Source organism: Notechis scutatus, chromosome 3, assembly GCF_049901735.1.
Source record: "Notechis scutatus isolate UNSWTSFEM ecotype Mainland chromosome 3, rNotScu1.2, whole genome shotgun sequence".
NCBI lineage: Eukaryota > Metazoa > Chordata > Lepidosauria > Squamata > Elapidae > Notechis > Notechis scutatus.
The window spans coordinates 31,516,727-31,540,685 of NC_142011.1; the positions used below are offsets into that span (position 1 = coordinate 31,516,727).

At 38.3% G+C, this 23,959-nt stretch overlaps 1 protein-coding gene across 2 annotated transcripts in view; it reads left to right on the forward strand.

Moving 5' to 3' along the window:
* Positions 1 to 12,254: 12,254 nt before the first annotated feature.
* Positions 12,255 to 23,959, forward strand: part of DLGAP4 (DLG associated protein 4) — a 398,191-nt gene continuing 386,486 nt past the window's right edge. The window contains exon 1 of one of the 2 annotated variants that reach the window (XM_087959401.1): positions 12,255 to 12,550. The gene's annotated coding sequence lies outside the window, so the exon portion shown is untranslated. The remainder of the gene's footprint in view (positions 12,551 to 23,959) is intronic. The other variant, XM_087959402.1, reaches the window with a different exon arrangement.

A 23,959-nucleotide genomic window follows, 5' to 3' on the forward strand; every position in this document is an offset into this window, starting at 1 on the left:
TGGCAAGTTCCCCTTCTATTCCCTCATCTAAGTCGTTAATGAAGATATTGAAGAGTACTGGGCCTAAGAAAAAAACTTTGTGGCACCCCACTGCTTACTTCCTCCATTTGGTTCTAAAGGCTGTCTGGAAGAGTTCAGTTTAATTGCCCTCTGAAACTAAGGAAGCTAATCTAACAAGAAATCTATCTTAATTTGTCTAAATAAATGGAATTTGTGAATGAATGAAAATGAATGGTTTGATTTTCATTTACCCACATCAAGCAAGAAGTAATGTCTACCTCATTACGCCTCCTCTTTCTTATATGAGGGCACAACAAAGTCTAACCAGTGTCAGACTCCGTAGCTTGTTTTCCAAAGATCCTGAGTTCAATACCTGTCTCCCTAAGGCCAAATCTCAATTGCAAAAATCTGAATTAACAGTAGATGGTGGCAAAGATGTAACAGAAAATGATTAACCCTTCCTGACATCTTTAGTTATTGGGATTTTTTTCAGCCCCAATCTGAGTAGGGAGATCAGTCAATAGACCCTCTGCCACCCTATGAAAACAGTTCTGAGATAGTTGGGCCCATGATCTCATTCAGTGTAAAGGAGATTCTTATGTTCCCTGTTTGGGATGGCTGGGAATGAGTGGAAGGGGTAAGTCAAATCCTGTATTTGGTTTTCATGCTACATCTGTAGACTCTGGCTTAATTTGTTCTTATTCCCCATTTAGCATGGAAATCAAAGTTTTAGAAGCAGCTCCTTCACATTTCATTCACATTACCTTTATAAGCTCCAGGTTAAAACAAAGCATCCTCCATTGGCTGTAAAAGTTTTCCTTAATAAGATTTATTTTCTGCTGATATAACTATCTTCCCTCATGTATCTCTTCTTGCTGCTATTATTCAACAAGAAAATTTCTATAGCTGTGCCTTCACTATGAACTCAGTATGAGTAATAGCACCCAGGCATAGTGCATGTTAAGCAGAGTGATGCAAACAGAGTATGGGTTGACTGCACATTATCATCTTTCTGATATACAACCAGCTTTCAACCTGTGCTAGCAGTGCCACAACCCTCCATGTTCTTAAATGGCACACAAGGTTTGTAGGAAAGGGAGGCATCCATTAATTTTGTGTTAAACAATAGGTTGCATGCCACCGTAATGATAAATTTACCTAGAAAGTAAGTAAATCCTATGACTTACCAAGATCCTGATGCCATGCTCAGTGATCCAGAATAATTTTTCAGTACGGATGGATGCTTTAGAGAATTGCTGTGCCCAGTGCAACCTGACTTCATAAGGCAATGACCAAGAACAATATGACTTTGGAAAGGAGGAATAGGAGGAGGGATAGATTTTTGAGCACCAATCATTCTGATGAGTCAAAATGCTGTAGTGATTATGAGTTACTAGAACTTGGGGGACATGGTTTCAAGCCTACCTTAGCCATGGAAATCAATGGATGACTTTTGATTAGTCACTCTCAACTCATGCTAACTCCCAGGGTTTTCATTATGGGGAGAAAATGTAAGCCATCTTGAGTTTCTTGAAGAAAGATGAGGTATAAATTGCTTAAATAAATCTAAAACATCTCTTGGAATAGAGCTCAGAGGAAAATTAACCCCATCAGTGTCTATTTTTATCACCGTGGTAAGGATTCCTTTAAAAAATATTATTAAGGGGAGTCAGTTGACTGCTAAGTTTTATTTTCCTCAGTATTTTCACGGATGCCCTTGCCAGTGTCATCCAATTTCCATCCCTCTTCTTTAACCTTTTTCAAGTTTAAAACATTTTAATGACATAACTTTCAATTGAGTAGCCTTCATGTCTTTCAGAGAGCTCGCAGAACTACTTCAATCTAGAAATCATTGATGAATAATATCATTTTTTAAGTCCTGAGATGGAAGGAGAAGTTTGATTTGCTGTACACATAAATGTATTATATGAAGGATATTTCTTTCAAATGTTACACAATCATATACAGTATACAAAAATGAGATACTAAGAGAAATATGCACAAAATGTTTTTGTTATATATTTCCCTTTGTACTATAATATAAATACATGTCAGTCTGTTGAAATTTATTTATAAGATTGAAAAAATAAGAAATACTTGGTTCCCAACCATTGCAATGAAGTGAATATCTCAATAAAGCAAGTCACAAGAATGGTTTGGTTTCCTGGTACATATGTTTACACTATACCATAGCTTATTAAATATGCAATAACAATTTGTCCCAACCAATGTACATAGATTAAAAATATTTAATTTCTAATGCTAAGCATCATCTGAGCCTTCAATGTGCCAAAACCTTTTTTGTTAGGGTCTTGTAAAAAATTCATTATCTGCAATAACAATTTGTCCCAACCAATGTACATAGATTAAAAATATTTAATTTCTAATGCTAAGCATCATCTGAGCCTTCAATGTGCCAAAACCCTTTTTGTTAGGGTCTTCTAAAAAATTCATTATCTGCGAAGTGCAATAAAAACAAAGTATGCCTATACAAGAAATTGATAGATTTGTTTATCCTATGTGTGTTGCAGCAAAAAAAAAAAAAAAAAAAAAAACCAATTAAGAAATATCCTAATTTCTTAAGATACACTGTTTATTCATCCCTGTTAGATGTGATGGCTCCTATAAACAATGAAAAGTTGCCACCAAATTTCAAAAAGTGCTGGAATTTTTTTCTGGATTGTATGTCTACTTGGTGTAAAGTATGAAGCTGGCAATGTGGGACCCAGACCATTAAGAGAAAGGCCTAGTACCTGTTACCTCAGAAAAGTAGAAGGAAAATGCTTGAAATTTAAACCCTGAAACAGAGATCTAAGTACATTAATATTTACAGAATAGAATTGCAGGGATCCTGGGCTTCGGCTTCCCTTCTATGGAAGAAAATTGCCTGTGTGAGCTCCATATCTGCTAATTTTTCCAAAAATAATTGACCTGGTGGTTTCAGCAGGACTTTAAGGGGTAAGGGGTCATATACAGGGTTGGCATCAGAGGTGATATTCAGCAGGTTCTGACCAGTTCTGGAGAACCAGTAGTGGAAATTTTGAGTAGTTTGGAGAACCAGCAAATACCACCTCTGACTGGAGATTTTACAGTATCTTTCCCCTGCCACGCCCACCGACAGAACTGGTAGTAAAAAGTTTTGAATACCACCACTGGTTGGCATTTAGATATGTCATGGATTTTCCTCAATGTCTGAGTAATTTATGATGTTGTTTGGAGATATGTAAGCTGCTCAAAGTCAGCCATGACTTGAGTGGCTCATACATGAAATAATAAATACATAAAATAATAAATGTACAGGCTTTAATTTCTATCTATGGTTTCATTCTTGTCTGCAATAAATTAACTAATTAAGATGAGTCATGTCTGAAAGCCCTCTGCATTGCCTCTTAAGCATTCTGTGACAGCTCCATTCCAGGATGCATAAAGCACCAGATTTCCCAAAGTCCGTTTTTTGAGATGGGGTAGGCAGTATTATAAAGTTGAGCTCTGAAACAATATTACTGTAAGGAACCTGATGGAATGGGGAAGTGATGCATGAAGAAGTATCTTGGCTGCCTGTATTAGCTAAGCTGCAAACATGAAGGGAAAGTAGTCAGATATATGACACAGGAAAATGTTGGCCAAATTCATTGCAGGGCAAGTTTAATGGGCTTTCTTCATTGATGAGTCAGTAGAAGATACTTGGATGAAACCCAAACTGAAAAATGCTTCCAGAATCATATCTCCATTTTGAGAATCTGTTTATTATGCATCTCTTATCTTTTCATGGTTCTTCTAACAGGTCATTTCTTCTGCTGGGAATGACCAGATCTGGAAGGCTGATTTACAGAACCCCTAGAGTTTGTTGTGATCCATTATCATCATATGGTGCAGTGCAGTGGTGGGATTCAAATTTTTTTACTACCAATTCTGTGGGCATGGCTTGTTGGGCGTGGCAGGGGAAGAATGCTGTAAAATCTCCATTCCCTCCCCACTCCTGGGGAAAAGTTATTGCAAAATCCCATTCCCTCCCCCATCCACTAACCTGCTTTCTAGCTCCTGTGCAGGGCAACAAAGGAAGACCCAGCCGATCAGCTGGGACTCAGGAGACAGAGAATAGATGGGGGTGGGGCCAGTCAGAGGTGGTATTTGCTGGTTCTCCAAACTACTCAAAATTTCCGCTACCGGTTCTCCAGAACTGGTCAGAACCCGCTGAATACCACCCCTGGTGCAGTGCCTGAATGCTTCATTGGTCATCCTTACATCTAGACATGTGGAACTCCAACTTCTGTTGGGATATCTTCAGTACTATGCAGCCTTTTTATGACAGAATAAAAAATCCACCTCTCAATCATCCCTTTGCTTCCAGACATTGCCTCCAGGATGGCCTCTAGTATTAGCCTGCATATTCAGTTCACATTTATCCAACCAAGAAACCAAAAGATAATCAGTACGTTGATATAAGTCCCACGTATGCTTTGCCTTTCTTCAGCAGACTGCAATGTCTGAAATGACGCTCCCACCTTGCATCCTGTCCCACCTGCTTCTAAACCCTTGGCCCATGAGTGTTGCTGGGTCATTCCCATAGTATAGAGGTCCTGAGAAATGCTTTTTGGAGATCTGGTCTCAACTCTGCCAAAGAAAATGTATATTTTATATGCCATCCCACCAAACAAAACAAAAACTCACCTTCATTTTCCATTTTATGAGGATAAACTACTTTGCTTTTTTTCCCCAAAAAAGAAAAACACTGGTGAAATTTTCATGAGTGGAATGGAAACAATATATTCTATCAACCTACATATGTAAGCAACCTCAAAAACTATCCTGAAATACAAAATAAATTATAAACAATTCTGTGAATGTATCAGAAAAAACAGGAAGTTCTTTCATGGGAAAAGAATGAAGAATGGGTTTTCCCCAACATGGATTAGAAATGGGAAAATGGGTAGTGATGAAACAATTATTCCTAAACAAATATATTATTTACTCCTTTATAATAAAATAAAGTTAAACTACCTTATGACCAAACCTTAGAACTGATTCAATTTGCAATACTTCTACATTGTTTTCGGTTTAATCTCTTCCTCCAGTGTTCCTGCTGTTTTTCTATTTAACCCCTATTTGAAATCCATTTGTATTTCTGACATAAGGCGAATGATGGCAAGTTGTACTAGTTGGCATCTTGGGCCTCAGGTTGAGAGGGCATTCAGCAAGTCTTTCTCTTCTAGCAGAGTTGGTTTAGCATCCTCCTTGCTGATTACACTGAGTGTTATTATCTCCACATTTCCACACCGATTTAGGGGTAACACATCACACTAAAGGCTATAAGATAAAAGCCTGGGAACTGAAAAGGCTCAGCTCTACAGCAATTATGTAAGGGTCAATCTGTTATCAAGTCTGAAAGTCAGAAACCCAGCTGTCATTTTCTGAAGTATTAATGTGCCTTGCACCCATGGGGCAGTTGCTTTGAGAGGGAATTCATGCAATGGGATATTTATTTTTTTGTTTACACTAGCCAATGAACCACAGTTCCTTGAGCGGTGTAAAAATCATTTAAAATATAAAACCATATATAATTCAACTAAAAGCACAAAATTGTATGTTAACCAAGATAAAATCAGCAGTGGCTAAGATAAAATCACAATAACAGCAGATTAAAACTAGCAACCAAATGGTGTGAATCTCTAGTAATTCCAAATACTGAGAGATGATGTAGTAACCCTAAATGTTTCATGCCTGAGAGAACGAAAATATCTTCAGCTGGAGCTAGTAATTTTGTTACTAAGTAAGTCTCTGTAGGGAGGTTGTTCTAGTTAACAGATGAGATGCCACTAAAATGAAGGCCCATATTTACTCTCTATAAGCTGAACACCCAGAGAAGGGCCTCAATAAAAAAACCTTGGGGTTCAGGAAAATAGCTATGTGTGGAGATGCAATTTGAGAAAACCTGGCCCCAAATATTACTCATGATCAATTGATTATGCACCATCAGGTCAATGTTGACTTTTGTTGATCACATAGATACATTTCCTCCATGAATATGTCTTTAATCTGAACTTTCAGGTCTCCCATTATATACTCCTTGTCACTATGACTGAATTCATCTACCTTGCTGTTTTTCATCCTGTTCTCTTTCCTTCCACTTTTCCTAGCACCAAAGTTTCCCATAATATGCCCAGGTTAAGGACAGATCTTCATGAAAGAAATTTATCTATGAGGGGCCAGGATAATTTGAACCTGATCATTTGTGCTTCTAATAAGAACTCTGGGTTGATTTATTCAATGTTTGATTTGTTTCCTTGGCTGATCACGGTAACCTTAGAATTCTTCTTCAACAGCAAAACATGAGTATTTTTTCTATCTTGAAAAATAAAGTCAACACCTCAAATTGGGCAGCAAACACACTGGTAGCCAGCACAATGAGTAAAATGTCAACTTATTGGTTAGTCCTGCATAAAATTCTAGCAGTTTTAATTCTCACTAAAGTTCTCAGACTGTTTTCAAAGGCAGCCAGGTATGTAATTCATTACAATAATTCAAATGGGAAACTGCTGGGATGTGTGCAAAACTTTTCCTATCTGGGTAGACTCGCTATTGTTCTATTGACCTCAGTAGATAGAAGACAGTTCAAGACACTAACTTTAAGTTTTAACGACAGTGATGGATTTAAAGTAATCCCCAAGTACATCCCTTTAAAACAGAAATACTGTATATACTCTTGAGATCCCAGACAGAGATATTGGAAGAGGCATCAAACAAACAGTTTGTGCCACCATGAACAAAGCCCCATTCCTGTTTGTATGTGATGAAACAAAATCATGTATATGTAACCCACTATTTTGACCCTTCATAGAGTCACTTTTGGCCCCAAGATTGCACATTTCCCCACCCCACCCCAAGCTTTGAATCTGTTCTGAAGACTCCTCAAAAGTTACCACCTAAGGCAACAGGAATAGAGAATAATCATATTCATTTTAATTCAATGACACATAATCACTGTTAGTTTTTATCCAACCCATGCCTGTTATAGTATCGTGTAGGTAGTCCTCGACTTACAGCAGTTTGTTTAATGACTGTTCGATGTTATAATGGCACTGAAAAGAATGACTTATAACCATTTTTCACACTTACAACCATTGTGGCATCTCCATGGTCACATGATCAAAATTAAGATGCTTGGCAACTGTCTCATATTTATGATGGTTGCAATATCCCGGGGTCATGTGATCAACTTTTGCTGTCTTCTGACAAGTGAAGTCAATGGGGAAGCCAGATTCACTCAACAACCGTGTGACTAACATAACAACTACATGAATTTACTTAACAATTGCTGCAAGAAAAGTCATAAAATGGGGTAAACTCAATAAATGTCTCGCTTAGCAACAGAAATTTTGGGCTTAATTAAGATCGTAAATTGAGGACTATCTATATATCTGTTGCAGTGGTGGGATTCAAAATTTTTTACTACTGGTTCTGTGGACGTGGCTTGGTGGGCATGGCTTGGTGGGCGTGGCAGGGGAAGGTTACTGCAAAATCCCATTCCTTCCTCACCTCACTAACCTGCTTTCCAGCTCCATTCTCCTGTGCAGGGCAACAAAAGAAGACTCAGCTGGTCAGCTGGGACTCAGGAGGCAGAGAATAGGTGGTGGTGTCAGACGTGGCATTTGCCAATTCTCCAAACTACTCCAAATTTTCACTACTGGTTCTCCAGAACTGGTCAGAACCTGCTGAATACCACCTCTGATCTGATGGCATGCTTTACAAAATCTGAGTGTGATCCTCAGTCCAGGAAGTTGGATGCCCCCGTCTCAAGTAGGGACTTTTATTTAATTTTGTTTATTTATTGTATCCTGCCTTTATTATTATTATTTTTTTACAAATAACTGAAGGCCATGAACATATCCAACATACTTTCTTCCTTGTATTTTCTTCACAACCAAAACCCTGTGAGGTGGGTTGGATCTGAAAGAGTGTGACTGGCCCAAAACCATCCAGTTGGTTTTCATGGCTAAGGCGGGACTAGAATTCACAATATCCTGCTTTCTAGTCTTGTGCCTTAAGCACTAGACCAGAGTGGTTCTCAACTGTTCCATCAGGGATAGACAACATCGATGCCCAGGCAGGGTCCCTCCAGCAGCCATTCCTTACTCTAGAGCAGTCACTCCTTCCTTCCATATCATATTGTCAAAATTAAACAGCAAAACTCCAGCATTTTACTTGCTTTGAAAAAGATTTTTAGAATGAAAATATACTTCTCGACCCAATTTTGCCACCAGTTCCTACATTGGGAAAGGGAATTTTAACACTCTCTGTGAAAGAAGGATAAACCTACACCAATCTGGGGGGAAAGAATTTCCTATTTGAAGGGATTGCTCATAATAAAAATCTAGGAGGTGCCCAGATTTGATTATATTTGCTAACTTCCCAAAAGAATGGGTTTTCTCTTCAGCTTTATTGCTCATCTCATGCGCAACTTAGCATCTATTTAGATACTAACTCTGCAATGACAGTTGCGCTTTTGCAGCATACAAATTGTATTTGTAGTAGGGAGGAAAACAGCACTCTGTTTTTATTTCCTCTGGAACTGGAATCTGTCCAAATCATTGTAGCAGTGTACATATGAAACAATACCAATGGGGGTGCTATAGTAGTTGGCAAACTTTAATTGGTTGAGTTCTAAATGTTAACCGATTAATTGGTATCATTAATTTAATAATTCTTTAATCACAGATAAAAGTAGCCCTATTAACTTAACTGGAGCAGTCTCTGAAAATGGTATAACTATAGACCTGATATTTTTGTAACTTGTCCTTGGTCTCCATGCAGAAGTAATTGTCTGAAACAAATGAATGATAATATAAAATAGATATGCACAGGTCCGTTTCTACTACGCACAACATTTTCCCTGGTTGTCTTAGATCACCAGGCTTCACTTTAGGGGCACGAGAGCTCATCTGCAGCCAATTGTCGTATATCATTGTCTCTAAAATTGCAAGAGACCAAAATCAACAGCTGATTTCTTTGCTGGTATGATATACATGTTTGTTTAGAATTGGGGTGTTATAGGACACCAGTATATTGAATCATTCTAGACAGAATCTAAATATCTGAGCTGTGTTTATCCCAGAGTCATATGATTGGGGGCAAGGAGATCCAGGTTAAGATTATTCTTTCACTATAGAACTCATTGGGTGACTATGGACTACTTACTCTCTCAGCCCAAACTTTCTCACAGGGGTGCTGTGAAGATAAAACCTTGAACCGAGCCTGGAAACAAAGTGGAATCCAATGCAGCGCCTGGAGCAAAGGTATAACATACTGTATCAGTAAAATCAGTATGTTGCACCTTTACTCTAGGAGCTGCATTGGATTCCAGTTCTGGGGACATGAATAACTGTCTGTGCCACTGCATTCTACACCAGTTGAAGCTTCTGGACAAGGGCAGCCCCATGTAGACATTACGGTACAGCAGTCTTAATCTGGAAGTGACTATCACTGCCTTCCTTCAAAAAAAAAATTCTTCTTACTTTAGTCTACAACTATACCACAAAGAGAGGGAAATACAGAAAGTGACAAGAAAAATTGTGTTCCCTGAAAGGAGAAAGACTGAATGTTTTGAAGGCATTTGAAAGTTTAAAAGCTACTTTAGCACAGACCTGGTGACAGCACATGAGTGACAATTTGAGGAAATTCATATTCTTTTTTTTTTTTAAATGCTTGCTTTAAAAAAAAAATATTGCTCACAAATTCATAAGTACAAATTGATGCACTCCACTTTCTTGTCCTGGCAAAAAGACATTTTCTAATATTTGGATGACAGCCTCGTAGACCAGACAGGAAACATGACCAGGTAAGCTAATTTTACTTTATTATATGGCTACATTAACAGAATCTTGCAAGTCTGAAAGTATAAATCTCCTGCTGTCTTTTACAATCTAATAAATTAGGGAGGGTCCTTTCTCAGCTTCTTTCTCCTCCCATTATACACCTGCTGACTATGCTGTCTCTTGTCTGACTATTGCCTAGACTGCATTACTTTGGTCCATTTTCAAGGCATTTCTTACATTCCTTTACATCAAACAAAAGAGAAGTTTGGTGTATGTTTGATGTGATGGATTGTATCTAGGATGGGGGACTGGTGTGATGGAGTATGTTGAAATGGCAATTTCTAAAGAAAAATGGAGCATATTCCAAGGAAGGAGAGGAGACAAAAGACTACATTTTCCAGGACCTGGAAATGGACAGAGAAAGAGACTTAGGATAGCCATTCCCTAGAAACTCCCAATATATCCATTAGGGTGAGAATACTATAGGTATAATCTGGCAAGATTCTGTCTATATGATATGAGCAAATAAAGAACTGAACTTTGGCTGAATTGTTCTAGCCTGACATTAGATTGCCTGCTATCCCACCTCTAGATCAAAATGTGGTATAGAGTAATCAATCATTCACTTATTCCACAATAGCAACCTTGTGGGTAGATCAAGCCAAGAATTATTCACTGGACAGGTCCATGGTTATCCAGTAAGATTCTATGGTGACCATGGATTTGAACTTGGACCTTCCTAACTCTAGTCCACATTGGCTCTTTAATTATGTTAGAAACTCAACTATTCCATTTCTCAGGTGGGTGGATATTTCTGTTTTGATTAGCTTATGACTGGAAGCTATTACATCTGGGAATCCTCAACTTTCTTAAACTCTGCCCTGCCCATTTTTAAAACGGTAAGTATAGGCAAGGAATACTCTGGCTTTATGACCTTGCAGGAACTCTTTTTTCCTTTAATTGTGGAGGTGGTGAGCTAAATTATTCTGATGTAATCCTCTCCTTCATGGAAAATCCAGTTTACAAAGAATTTGGAAGTGGACATTTACAGTCTGATGTCTGAAAACTTTATTATTACTTTATTACGAACTGATTTCTTCTTGCTCCACACCTTAACAACATATAATGCTTTTGAATTGGATTAGACATTATGTTTATATTCCATTATTGCCACTAATTTGCCATGTGGCACATCAGATCAGATTTTTTTTAGATATATTGCAACACACTCTTTGAAAACTGAGCATCTTTCTTATTATTTCAGCTTAAAAACTAGGACAGGTTAACAACTGACCTAGAACTGCCAATGAGAAGGATAACAAAAGATCGTGAGTGTGCATCCAAGCTTCATTTCCCCTTCATGTGTATCTGTGCAAACTCAATTTATGAACAGGTTGGTTACACAAGATAGGGTTTTATTTTTTCACAGTCTGAATAATACAAAAATAAAATCATCTTCCAGGATGACAAAATGGTCAGAAGAATGGTCAATATGGTTTATACCTTAACTGTAACATTAAAAAAATAGGTGCAAGCCTTTGCGCATGTGCGCACACACACACACACACAGTATGTAATGGAATAATGAGTAGAGTTTTACCTGACAATTCCCACAATTATTTCAAAACAAAGGAAATTGAGGAGGACAGTCTAGAATTCCCCATCTTGCAAGACAAAGGCAGGAAAACACCAGAAGATATTGTCATGGTCATTATTGTTAATTTGCCAAGCTGTCACTCTCTACTCTATGAAGCAGCATCAACAATAAAAGATATTCTCCCACCCTATCCAAACCTCCCCCACCCCACAAACAGCTTTTGTTTATCTCCAGTAGGGTTTCACCTGCTGAGGGGTTATCTTTCATTTCTGCCTGTCAGCCTCACCCCACACCCTGCACCCCAGACATGACAAAGCCTTCATGGAGCAAGGCCTGTCTGTCAGCTGCCTTCTTATATTTTTCTACCCCTTCTTGATAATAAGTTACCGAGTTCCTTAGATTTTTCTTGTGTTAATGTCATGCAGGTTTCAGATTGCAAGATGCACAAGAATCAGATACCCAGCCAGAGAAACAGCTATGCCCCTGCTCTTTCCAGTGCCCCAGTTTTCTCTGTGTATGTATGTATGTGTTTTGTGTGTGTGTTTTGTGTGTGTGTGTGTGTGTGTGTTTCTAATATTCCAGACTCCTGTACAAATCCAGGTCTGGTTTTAAAACCTGCTTTCCCCTTTCATTTTCTTATTCTGTCTCTCTCCCCCCCACTTCTCTCTCCTCTTTTTTTCTTTCTTCTTTCCCCCCCCCCCCATCTCTGCATCCCTCTCCTCTCCATCCTTCCCCCCTCCCAACCTTTCTGTGCTGTGCTCTCAGGGGGATGTCAGCACTGCTGCAGCATCACTAACAGGCTCATCCAGAAGGCTGGGAAAGAGGGAGAGGCGGAAGGTGGGGGGAGAGAGAAAAAGCTGAATGAATGGGCATCGCACCAGTGATCATTATGGGGAGAACGGCGGCTGTTGCACAGAGAGGCGGATTTTTTTGAAGGAGGAGCAAAAGTGTGTGTGTGTGTGTGTGTGTGTGTATTGATAGTGGTGGTGGCAGGGAGGACAGAAGACAAGGAGAGGAACAGAAGAGTTGCCACAACAATTCACACCGGTCTTCATCACAAAGCTTTCTTTGGACAACTATGCCATGGCAAGAAGGTAGTGTCAGCACACATGGGTAGCTGTCTCTTCCAGTGACGCCCCAGGTGAGTCCGATGCAGTCTTCATTCTTACAATGCCAAATGTTGGGAAGCAAAGAGGGGGGGGGGGCTTCACGTGATACCTTTACCACTGCCACCGTTTGCTCTGTGAGGGGAAAGGAGGGAAGGTAATGCTGCTAAAGCGTTGCCTGCCTCTAGAACAGGAGGAGGGATAAATCAGGGAGGGTGCTTGTGGAGTGGCACACCTTGTCATCTTACTTCCCCTTTTGTGCAGCCCCCCCCCACCTCTTCCTTTTCTCTGGTGTTTCCCACAGGCAACTTAGTGTGTTGTTGTGATACCCTCAGATCAGCCTGGATAGTTCTGCTTCCTCTTCACTTCTAAGACCTTGAAACGTACCTGCTTGCCTTGCCAGTCTCCACCTCCTGGGAGCCTTTATGAGAGGAAGGGGAAACAATTGTCATTCATGTGGGGTGGGGGAGGGGGTGCAGGAGGGAGAGAATGGTGGAAAATAATGTGGAGAAGCAGGGAGCCATTTCACGCTATCCTGCTTGGCAGCAGGATCCGAGTGTTTGGTGTTTGCTATTTGATTTTATGCGTCACGGAGTCAGATACCATGGTGATGGGCAGGGGCGAGATAGGTGGGTGGTTCGCATTCAGGCCCACTAAGTCAGCTTGAAATAACAGTCAGGCATGAATGTGGGCAATATTATTCTGCCATTGGCAGGTGGCAGAGTCAGAAGGGTCTGGGCTGCTTTTGGAAGCCTCATAAATGGCCCTCACTGAGTGAGGAGCTGTCAGAACAAATCAGCGAAGGCACCATTTATTTATTAGGAGTTCTATAGCTTGCCTTCCCAGTGGAGTAATGCTCTCCTAACCAGAAAACAAGAGCAGCAATAACAATGACAAAAAAAAGAAAAGAAAAAGAAAGGGGAAAAAAACTTAAAAATAAACCAGGTAGTTAACCTGTCTGCCTGCAGAGGAAAGACATGTGTCCTGGGGGTGGGGGCAGAGAGAAAACTAAGGGGGAAAAAATTGCCAACTCACATGGAAGAGGCTCATGTTTAAAGCTTTATGCTGATTGTCTTGGTCATATTCTGCAGTCTTCCTGAATCTGTAGCCAAAAAAGCAATGCACTGATTTCACAATTGGTCACTGAGCCTGTATTTATGTGGTTTTCTTTCTACCTCTAAAAAATACCAAAGGGACATGTGTGCTGTGACAATGAGAAGCTTGACTTCTGTGTCAGGTAAAATGCCTGGGTTTGTGGTGCATGTGTGGGATGACTAAGTGAGCACGTTGTGGCTGATTCGTGTGTGGAAATGTGAGAAGGAACAATTTGTCTAGTTTGCATGTGTATGTGTGTGTGAGAGAGACAGAGAGAGTAAAGGAAAGGAAGGAAGGATGGGAGCATCCTGTTGCAAGAAGGGAGAGAGAGTGTGTACATCAGCCAGTGGCAATTCCATTCCATAACTTTTAGCAATGGTTTTGGCAGAGAGTATCCTTCATCCACATATGTTTCAAATAATTTCTTTGACAACAGCATGAGCACAGGAAGAGAAGAAAAAGGAGGGCAGCTTTCTGAAATAAAACAGGAAAATCTTTATTACATGACCATTTGTGTGCTCATAGAATGATTAGCATGATGAAACATATTAGGAAAGACAGGAGGAAGTTTTAGGTAGCCCCATGCCTGATATTCTAGCCTGATATGCTTGCCTTGTAATGACCTTGAGATTGCCTACCAATCATCCAGGGGCTTCTTGAATGTGAAAAATCATGGAAGTACAGGCTGAAAGGCGGAGTGTTCCTAAGGGAAGAAGTTTGAAATATCTAAGCAGTTCCCTTTCATGATTGACAGAGAGTTGGAGAAAAGAACCAGAGTGACACAATGAACTCAACAAGGTTTTATATTGATAAATATTATTCTTATCGATTTATCTTATTTTTCCATCCTACTTTGCTGTTTGGTAAGGACACAGCCCTTACTCTGCATTGCAAAATATCATGTGATCGACATAGTTGCTGAGTAGCTCAAGTGGCTGCTTACTAAAACAACTAAGAAGTACAGCATAAGACCACTGACTTATTTCCTGTTTTTGTTTTGCTCTGTTTGCCTTGCGTTATGCTATGGGAATCTAACAGCAACAAGGAGCACATGGAGATCAGCAGGGGGCGCTATGGTATAAAGTGCTACTTTTTTCAACAGAGAAGGCACCAAAGCTGGTGATTGAGACAGACAGTGCTTTGCAGGTGGAAATAGTGAGCTTCTTCCACATGCATCGAAAATTCCTATATGAATCTCTTCTCTGCATTATGACTGTCTTCTTTGGTGGAACTACTGGCTGGTGGTGAACAAAGACCACAGCTTGATAAAGAGTAAAACTCAATTTCCAAAAATGAGTTACAGTTTTGTAAAAGAGCAGCTTATAGATTCTGAGAAGACTCCCATAAACATCATAGTTTCCTTCTAGAATCAAATATAAATAGGGCAGAGTTGGCCAAGAGAACCTGCACTAACTTTAAGTACATGATGAAAAAAGGTTGCTATGCCAAATAGTAATGTCATAATGTCACAAAAACAAAATATTTATTTTGGTCATATAATGTGTTGTGGTTTTCTAGCCATGTCATGATATTCTCAAAGAACTGCAGACACTGGGAAGACACTATTATTTTACATAGCTACATCACAGATACAAAATTAATTTGTTAAAACTGTATTTTGATCTTACTCGCACCCACCCCCATTCCTGACCTCAATTGTGTTTTAGTCATAATAATTCTGTTTGCTTTAGAAGACTTATGATGAGACTTTGAGCTGAATGGGAAGTTTTATTAGTTTCCTTCATCTGTATCAAACCTCAAAATAATAAACAATATCAGGATTGTTTAGCAGCCAGAAAAAATTGCTCTCACAATAAGTTATGTACCTTCCTCTCCACGTTTGTCTAATCAGTCAAGTAGCAAAACCCAATGCAAGCTTTTAAACAGGCCTGCACATGAATAAGCAGAACTAGTAAGGAAGATTTTCACAACAGAAAACAGGTCAGGATTTACTTTCCCACCTACCTACATGATTTATTCATTGCATTTTAATCTATATTTGATCCACATCAGAAACATGGAACAAACTTGATTTTTTCCCTGGGTTTTAGATTTCTTTACAAAGCTTCCACAAAAGGGATAAAAAGCGGTGCTTAGCCCAAAAGTAATTGCCATGAATCCTAATCAATTAACAAAAATTAAGTTGTTAGCACAGTACTTTGAACTAGAAAGATAACCAAGGTGACCAAGAACAATCCTGAAATGCATAGTTGACTGTAGTAGGTAGGAACAAAGCTTCTTTACTTCAATTATGACTTTAAAACTTCTTTGTTTTTAATCACACATATGCCAGCATCTCACAGAACAACTAGACACATTCAAAATATGAGTAGCGATGGCAGGAATGATAATCCAGCAAATTCCGAAAGCATCTGGTAGGGGAAAGGAAGGGAGCTCTGGTTTAAGGATTATACAGTATGTAGTAGTCATCTTCAAAACTGATTTCAAGTGCAAACTACTATTTGCAGATCCTCTTGAAAATAGTATGGCATTACAGTGTATATGTGTGCCTAAACAAATGTAATTAAGGATGTTGTGTTCTAAATTATGATGTCCATCAAAATGCCTCACCTGTGCATTTCTTTGATAATGATCTTGATTTTGTAAAACAAGATTTTTCTCTGCATCTGGAACCAGCTACTATTGTGCAAATTAACACTAGCTCATTCTATTAACTTCAAGAGAATTATGCAGGTATACAAAAGAAATATAATGGATTCTCTAATACCAGGAGTATATTTTGTGCAGACATACTGCCCAGTCTTTTGTGTCTCTGAAATGGAGCCATTAAAATGAAAAAATTGGCAGAGAAGTTGGAAGGAAAATCTACTTCCTCTGCAAGGAAATAGCCAAATGCTTTTTGCATATGGTAAGGTTCGATGGCCAGGAGAATGTTTCAGAAACAGATGTTCAACACTATGCTGTGTGCCATGCTTTGATCTACATCTGAAATAAAGTGATGACATTTCTCTAGATATTTAAGATATATTTAATAATTTTCCATCTCAAAAAGAGAAACGGTCCCTCAGCTTTAAAATAAGTGAGTTATAAGAGCTACTGTTTAAGGCTTTGTAAGTTGACCCTCTTGTATTCAATCAAGGCAGTTTCAGAAAGACTACAGAAGGCTTCCTGCCTGAAACTCTACAGGACTTCTGCCTGATAATGCAGACTGATCTTCTCAGTCTGGTTATCTCTGGGGAATTGTTATCATTCCCAACTACTGTTTTTGGCTGAAAGGAATCAACAGGCTGACAGTATAGTAAATCCATACTCTCCATGAAGATCACAAAATTATTTTGAACTATTTGCATCTATCTCATCTTAGTCTGATCTATTTACATGATTGTTGTGGGCATAAATAGTTGTGGAAGAGTCAAGTCACTGCCTTGAGTTCTTGTAAGAAAGAAAGGAAATAGATGATATCGATAAATGTGATGAAATTAAAGAAATTAAAGAAATTAAAGAATCCATGTTTCCTAATCTGTATGGAAACTCAAATTAAGGTAGATGGCTGACCAAATCTTCTTTCAACATTACCATTCTGAGCAATGGTTCTTCAGTCTAACTCTTCTCACTCCCCAATCCATTTTGAGCCAGAGGTGTGTTATAATTACAAGGCATCCCCCAACCAAGAAAAGATTTTACTTGATGATTTCTAAAAACAATGGCACCCTGTTTCTTTTGCTTTCTCTTCCTTGCTGTTTTTTCTGGAATGCAGATTAGAATAATAATAATAATAATAATAATAATAATAATAATAATAATAATAATAATAATAATAATAATAATAATAATAATAAGTGAGCCATCTCAGGTCCTTCTCAAGCACTCTCTCACCTGGTATTCTTTACCTGGTGGGATTAAGTTACAGCATTTGCTGCACCTGCCCTATTTCTTTCACCCCAGCAGGTATAATGAGGTTGCACTGAATGAATCCTTCCTTGATGTTTCTCTCTGTTTTGTCTCACCACATTTCATATTTACATTATTATTATTTTAAAAAGCATTTTTAAAAAAGGGAAAGTGATAAAGATAAAACCTAGTAATGGCTTACAACTGGAACATTAAAAAACTGAAGGCTTGATTTTGGCTACTCAACAGTAAGCTATTCGAACTAATGCAATCAAGGTTAGAACTGAAAAAAATCATCAAATGATTTTTGAAGTACAGATTGTACAAAGAAGCAGAAAAGATAGTAGATCATAGCTCATGCAAGTAGATCACATAAACAATGACATAAGTTACCAAAATGATTCATTGGAACATCTGTAAAAATTAACACATACCTGTAATGAAAAAATTGGTGAGAACATAGAGTTGAAACAGTGAAAAATGAGCAGGTTAAAATATTGTGGGATTTCCAAATACAAAAACTGATATAGACTTAGATCATACAACACCAGATTTAATTGCTATCAAAAGAGATAAACTGGATAAATTATGTGGCAATACCAGAGGATGGTAAAAGACAAAGAATGGAGAAGATCAGAAAATACCAAGATGTGAAAATCAAAATTGAAAAATAATGGCATAAACTGACCATGGTGATCCCAGTCGTGATTCTAGTACAATGGATGCCTCACCAAAAAATCTTGGATGGCACACAGAACATCTATGCATTGACAACATTTCCATCTGCCAGTTGCAAAAGGCCACACTGCTTGAATCTGCACATATACTATGCCAATACATTATAGTAACTTAGATTCTTCAGAAGAACTTGATCCATATGAAGTCCAACACCAGCTAAAGAACTGGTAGCTGTGATTTCACATTGTTGTTAATCAATAATAATAATAATAATTCAAGAAACAATATCTGCCTATCCCAGGTTTTGGAAGAAATTGATAAGTGGATAAAATGTCAAAGACATCTAGACATCTGGCTGACTGCAATGAATCACAATAAAGGGATCGTCTTTCTCGAGCTTCTGTAAGCCTTCTCCAGTATCCCCATATCTGGAAGACATTGGGGTGTGAAAAACAATCTTAAATAAATAATCTATCTGTATAGCAGTTCCCAACATTTTTAGGCTTCAGAATAGTGCAGACACACTCTTTTTTCACTAATGTAGACTTGTTCCAATTTAGTAAAGGTTCTGAAGTAGAATACATTAAGAATCCATTCTGAACAAGGTTGTAGTAGTCATACATGCTCCATTCAGCAGTTTAAAGCTTTGTTTTATCAAAGATATTGATGAGAAACTGCTTTGTATTCAGTTTGAAAATAGCTTCTATCACTTTTGGGAGAAAGTCCTTGGTGTAAAGTCTTTTCTCAGATTGCAGTTACATTTAAATTTCCAAAATCTCTGTGTACTATATAATTAACACTAGGTCTAAAAAGCAAGATCTGTGATTTCCTTTTAACAGATCAGTATCTCTATCCACTTCTTTACTGTTTTAAGTAACTCTATCCTACCAGCTACTTCATGTCTGAAGAGAGAGTTCACTTTTCTTGTATAATATAGAGAGAAAATATAAACTCAACCCTTTTTTTAGTTTCTGTGTATGAGATATGTAACATACTACAGCATTTTAATTGGATTCTGTAAAAGAGTTTCTGATGTCAGCATATTCTGGAGTGGGAGGTGTTCTGTAGTTTCTTCCTAAATAACTAAAACCATCTGCTAAGGTTATTTTGAAATTACCATTTGCATAAATATTTATATTTATCCCATAGAGAAAGTTTGTTTTTTTTACAAAGAATAGGTAGCCTTACCACAGTTCACTTAATGACCGTTTGAAGTTACAATAGCTCTGAAAAAAGTGACATATGACTATTTTTCACACTTACAACCATTGCAGCATTGCCATGGTCATGTTATCAAAATTCGGATGCTTGGCAACTGATTCATATTTATGATGGTTGCAGTGTCCCACAATCATGCAAAGTCAATGGGGAAGCCAGATTCACTTAACAATTGTGTTACTAACTTAATAACTGCAGTGATTCATTAACAACTGTTGCAAGGAAAGTGGTAACATGGGGCAAAAACTCACATAGCAACAGAAATTTTGTGCTTAATTGTAGTAATTAGTCAGGGACTACATATACCAGGGGTGTCAAACTCACGTCATCACGTTGGCATCATATGACGTATCGGGACTTTCCTCCTCTTCACTAAACCAGGCATGGGTGTGGCCACACATGACGCATCTGGTCCATGGCCCAGGAGTTTGACAGCCCTGACCTGCCCACCAAAACTTGGTTATCTCCCAACAACAGTTGCTCTTTGTACCGTTCAGCAGAAGCTGTTACTATATGTAGTAACTTTCTGTACAGTCCTTTTCTTTATGTACAAACCCCTATTGAGAGCATGCTCTGAAAAGAGGAATCTGCTTGCACAAGAAATGCTTGGTTGGATTGCTTTTTTTTCTTTTGTGCAGCTTTCAGAAAGACTTGAAGAGTAAATTTGCCCCTTTCAAAATCATTGTTGAAGCTTCTAGTAGTGGAGGTTGGCTCCTGTGAGTCACTCCCAAGTCATCTTTGCTTTGTGAACTTGGTTTGATCAACTGAGATTGCCTTACCAGTTTTGTTAGTTTTCTGAAGTCTTAACTCCCTTTCTTTCAGATAAACCAAATTATCTCTAAAAAAATCTCTTATATTTTTATAAGCAGTCTCACTGTTGTATTGTATAAGGTCCTTGGCAAATGGCTTCCGAGCTTTAATGGAAGCAAACCCTCTCATTCCTCCTTGGTGGACTTTCAGAAGAAAAAAAAATCTTAGTTGCCCTCTTAGTAAAAAAAGAGAGGAGGCATGTTTGTTGCTGGCTTCTTGTATTCACATTTCATTATTCTGTTGACCTGTTTATTTTTCCTTTGTAGAAGAAAAGGGAACTAGGCAGGGGAAAAAACTAAACCTTTCTTCTCTTTCAGCCCTGTTGCAGAATTAATAAGCATTTCTTACTTGGCCAAGGGTTGGATTAGAAGGTTTCCAAGGCCTTTTCCAACTCTGTTATTCTGTTATTCTTGAGCAGAGAGCTCCTCTTCATTATTAGATTTAGAAGATACCCTGGTTATGAAGTGAGTTGAGAATTCAAATAGAATAGACAAACATGGGAAATTCCTAACCCAGATATAACTTAGTACTGCGTTGGTATAATAACTCAACCGAAGTTTTCCATAGAGCTATAAATGAGCTGTGTTTTCAACTAGAATTGTGAAACATTTTGCTTAACTATGCTAGCATCTGTTTTACTTCCATTTACATGATTTTTGATTGCTCTGAACATGCAGCTGCTTATTGTCTCATCCTAAATAGTTGTTATCAGACAATGCAATGATTCATAAAATCAGAACAAGTTTCCTGAGCGACCAGTGTTTTAGTCCAATGAGCTGAGGCAATTGGGCCATCCATTAAACAAAACAATATAAAGCTTTGGTCTGATGACTTTGGTGTCTGACAGTGAATGTTAATTCTTCATGCACCTCAGCTTATCTCTTGCCGATACCAGCAAAGAAAAAAATTGCTTTTTATTTTTAGTCAAAGCCGACTGTGGTACAGGCTGGGGAGTAAATACTCTGTGCACCCATTAAATGACTAACAATCAGGAAATCAAGAGTGTTGGTTTTTAGTCTGTTTCCATTAAGGACAAATCACATTTGTGTGTGGGGAGGGGGCAAGAGAGATAAGGAGAGCGTGAATTTGTTATTGTGCTACCTCAACATGCAAGAAGCGATGTTGAAGTAAAAATACAGATAGTACAAATTCAACATGCAGATGCTGATGTTGAAGTAAAAATGATCTTCCACTCCATAAGAAATTACTGAAAGTCAAGGCAACATTAATATCCATCTGTACCATCCCGAGGAATCTTTGTTACAGATGACATGCAACTCATTCTCTTTACATTGTGTTCACATTTGGATTTTTTTTTATTTTTTTTTTGGCTTTCATCTACAAAACTATGGATTTAAGCCAGCCACTTGCTGGCATTTTGGAGGTGGGGAGCCATTGTGTTCTCTTCTCCTCTCAATGAGGTATCCTTACTATAATTATAAGCCAAGAAAGACCGTTTCACTCTCATTCTCTGGATAAAAATATCAAGGGGTTTGAAAGACAGAATGTTCCCCATCCTTGCGTTTCATTCTGGATTTATGACAGCCTTGGCAAAAAGGGACCTTCGTTTATTGAAAGTCAAAGCAAAAGATCCTAGTTTTCCAGAGATTCTCAGATAATGTTTTTAAACTGAATGTTTAGTATCATGGAAAGCAAGCTATTTCATTCCAACTTCGACTCATTGATTTATACTGTCTACACTCAGTAGTAATTCTTAACTAGGACTCCAGACAGATCTTTTTGAGGATGACTTTGAATCTGGGATCTTAATGCATGCACAATGTGATTTCTGCTGCTGAGCTACGGACAACCCTGAAACATAAAATATTGAAGGGACAGGGTGGTATTTCAGAAAGGCACATGAAAGCCAAAGCTCACTTATTCAATGAATCTAGCAAACAAAAACCTTTGCCTAGAATTGCCCTAGCATGCTGATAGCTTGACAATTTCTTGAGATGGACTTTAATTGAATTTAGTCTTTGGGTAATTTGCATAAGACTGCAGACTCCCCCTCTAATTACTCCTTCAGTTCCACTTGTACCAGCTCCTCCTCTGCTACTGCATCTAGGAACCCAAATTATGTTTTTTAATCAAATGAAAACATGCAAATATGTGCAAATTATATTTAAGGTGCACAGTTTAAAGCATTCTACTAAAATACTCATTTTGAACAAAAAGCAGTGTAAATATGAGGAACTGTAGTGTACAAATAATATAGTATAACCTCTGTATTGACATAGTAATACAGAGTATTACTAACATAGTAATTTTCTAAGTTATACATAAAAAAAACCTCAAAACTTTTAAGGTATTGCATTTTTTTCTTACAGAAATCATCTTGCACAGATACAATTAGAGTTTTGTAATTTTATCTGCTAATGTCATGCAGATTTCTGGCAATAATTTACTTCTAGACTCTCTAGATAAAAATCATAGTTTTTTTATCCATGTTTCATGATGCCTTCTTTTTCAACAGAGCCCTATAGAAATAGTTATTTGTAGAAATGTTATTACATTAATAAAATCTTCATATTTGACTGGCTGCTTTTGAGAACACTTTCCCTCTTGCAAGTATAGTGTCATTTTGCAGTGTGTCTATTCTGTCTTTTGGTTCACTTGCTGAACATAAAGACAGATAGAATAACTCTACAAATTCTTCCATACAAAGTTTCTTTTATTGGATTATATTCGGTATCCTTAAGGTAACCCACACTTATGTCAAGATGCATCTAATGTCCAATTCTTTGCATAGTTGAAATCGTAGTGTAAATGATAGTAATCTTTCTATCCCGTATTTCATCCCATAGTCGTAGAGGCAGGGGTTAGAGCTGCCACCATGAGGGTGTGTTCAGGCAAGAGTGAAGAAACCTCCCCCAACCCACCAAGGGTCAATTCAGTGACCAATCAGGGTTACAGATGTGACCACATGACATGTACTACATTTCCCAGAATACCTTAACTACATTTACTATGATGCATTCTCTTAAGGGGACAGCTCTCAATTCCTAACTAACTATCCCAAATCCCATTAACTCTAAACTGTCTGGACAGCACAGTGTCATTTGTATTTCATGCAATTCATAAAATGCTTTTGGGGAAGTTTCCATTTTTGAAGCTGGATACCTCTGTAAATAGCATCTCTTCTTGCTGGATATTGTGTCAAACTTTTCATAGTGTATCAAAATAAGCAATTAACCAAGGCTGAAGCTGTTACAACAGAGTTTTTCCCAGGAGCATGCTGTAGTTGCAAATTTTACCCCTATCTGTTTAATAGAAATGGAATTGTTCTCATTTTTATTTTATTTATTGAATTTATATTGCTGCCTATATGCCCATAGTGATTCAAGTTGGCTTACAGAATGTAAAACCGTATTTAAAAACAAACAATCAAAACTAACAAAAAGAATCAAATAAATTAATAAAATACAATAGAACAAAATCTGGAAAAAATCACCCCCTCCAACTCCCACCCCGCCCCCACCCTGACAACAGCAGATCACACAAGCTATTTGATGGGCTTCATCCCGCTCTGGATTCCCCAGGCCCACTAGCAGAACCAGGTCTTCAGTGCCCTCCGGAGGAGTGCTAGAGTGGGGGCCATTCTAATCTCTTGGGTAATGATATTCCAGAGAGAGGGAGCCACCACGGTGAAGGCCCTTCTTCTGGGTCCCACCAGGTGTATCTCCCTCAGGGATTCCCATCCTCAGGGATGCGACATTCCCTGCCTCCCCACTCTGATGGGTCGGGTAGATGTGACCGGCAAGAGATGGTCCCTCAGATAACCTGGTCCC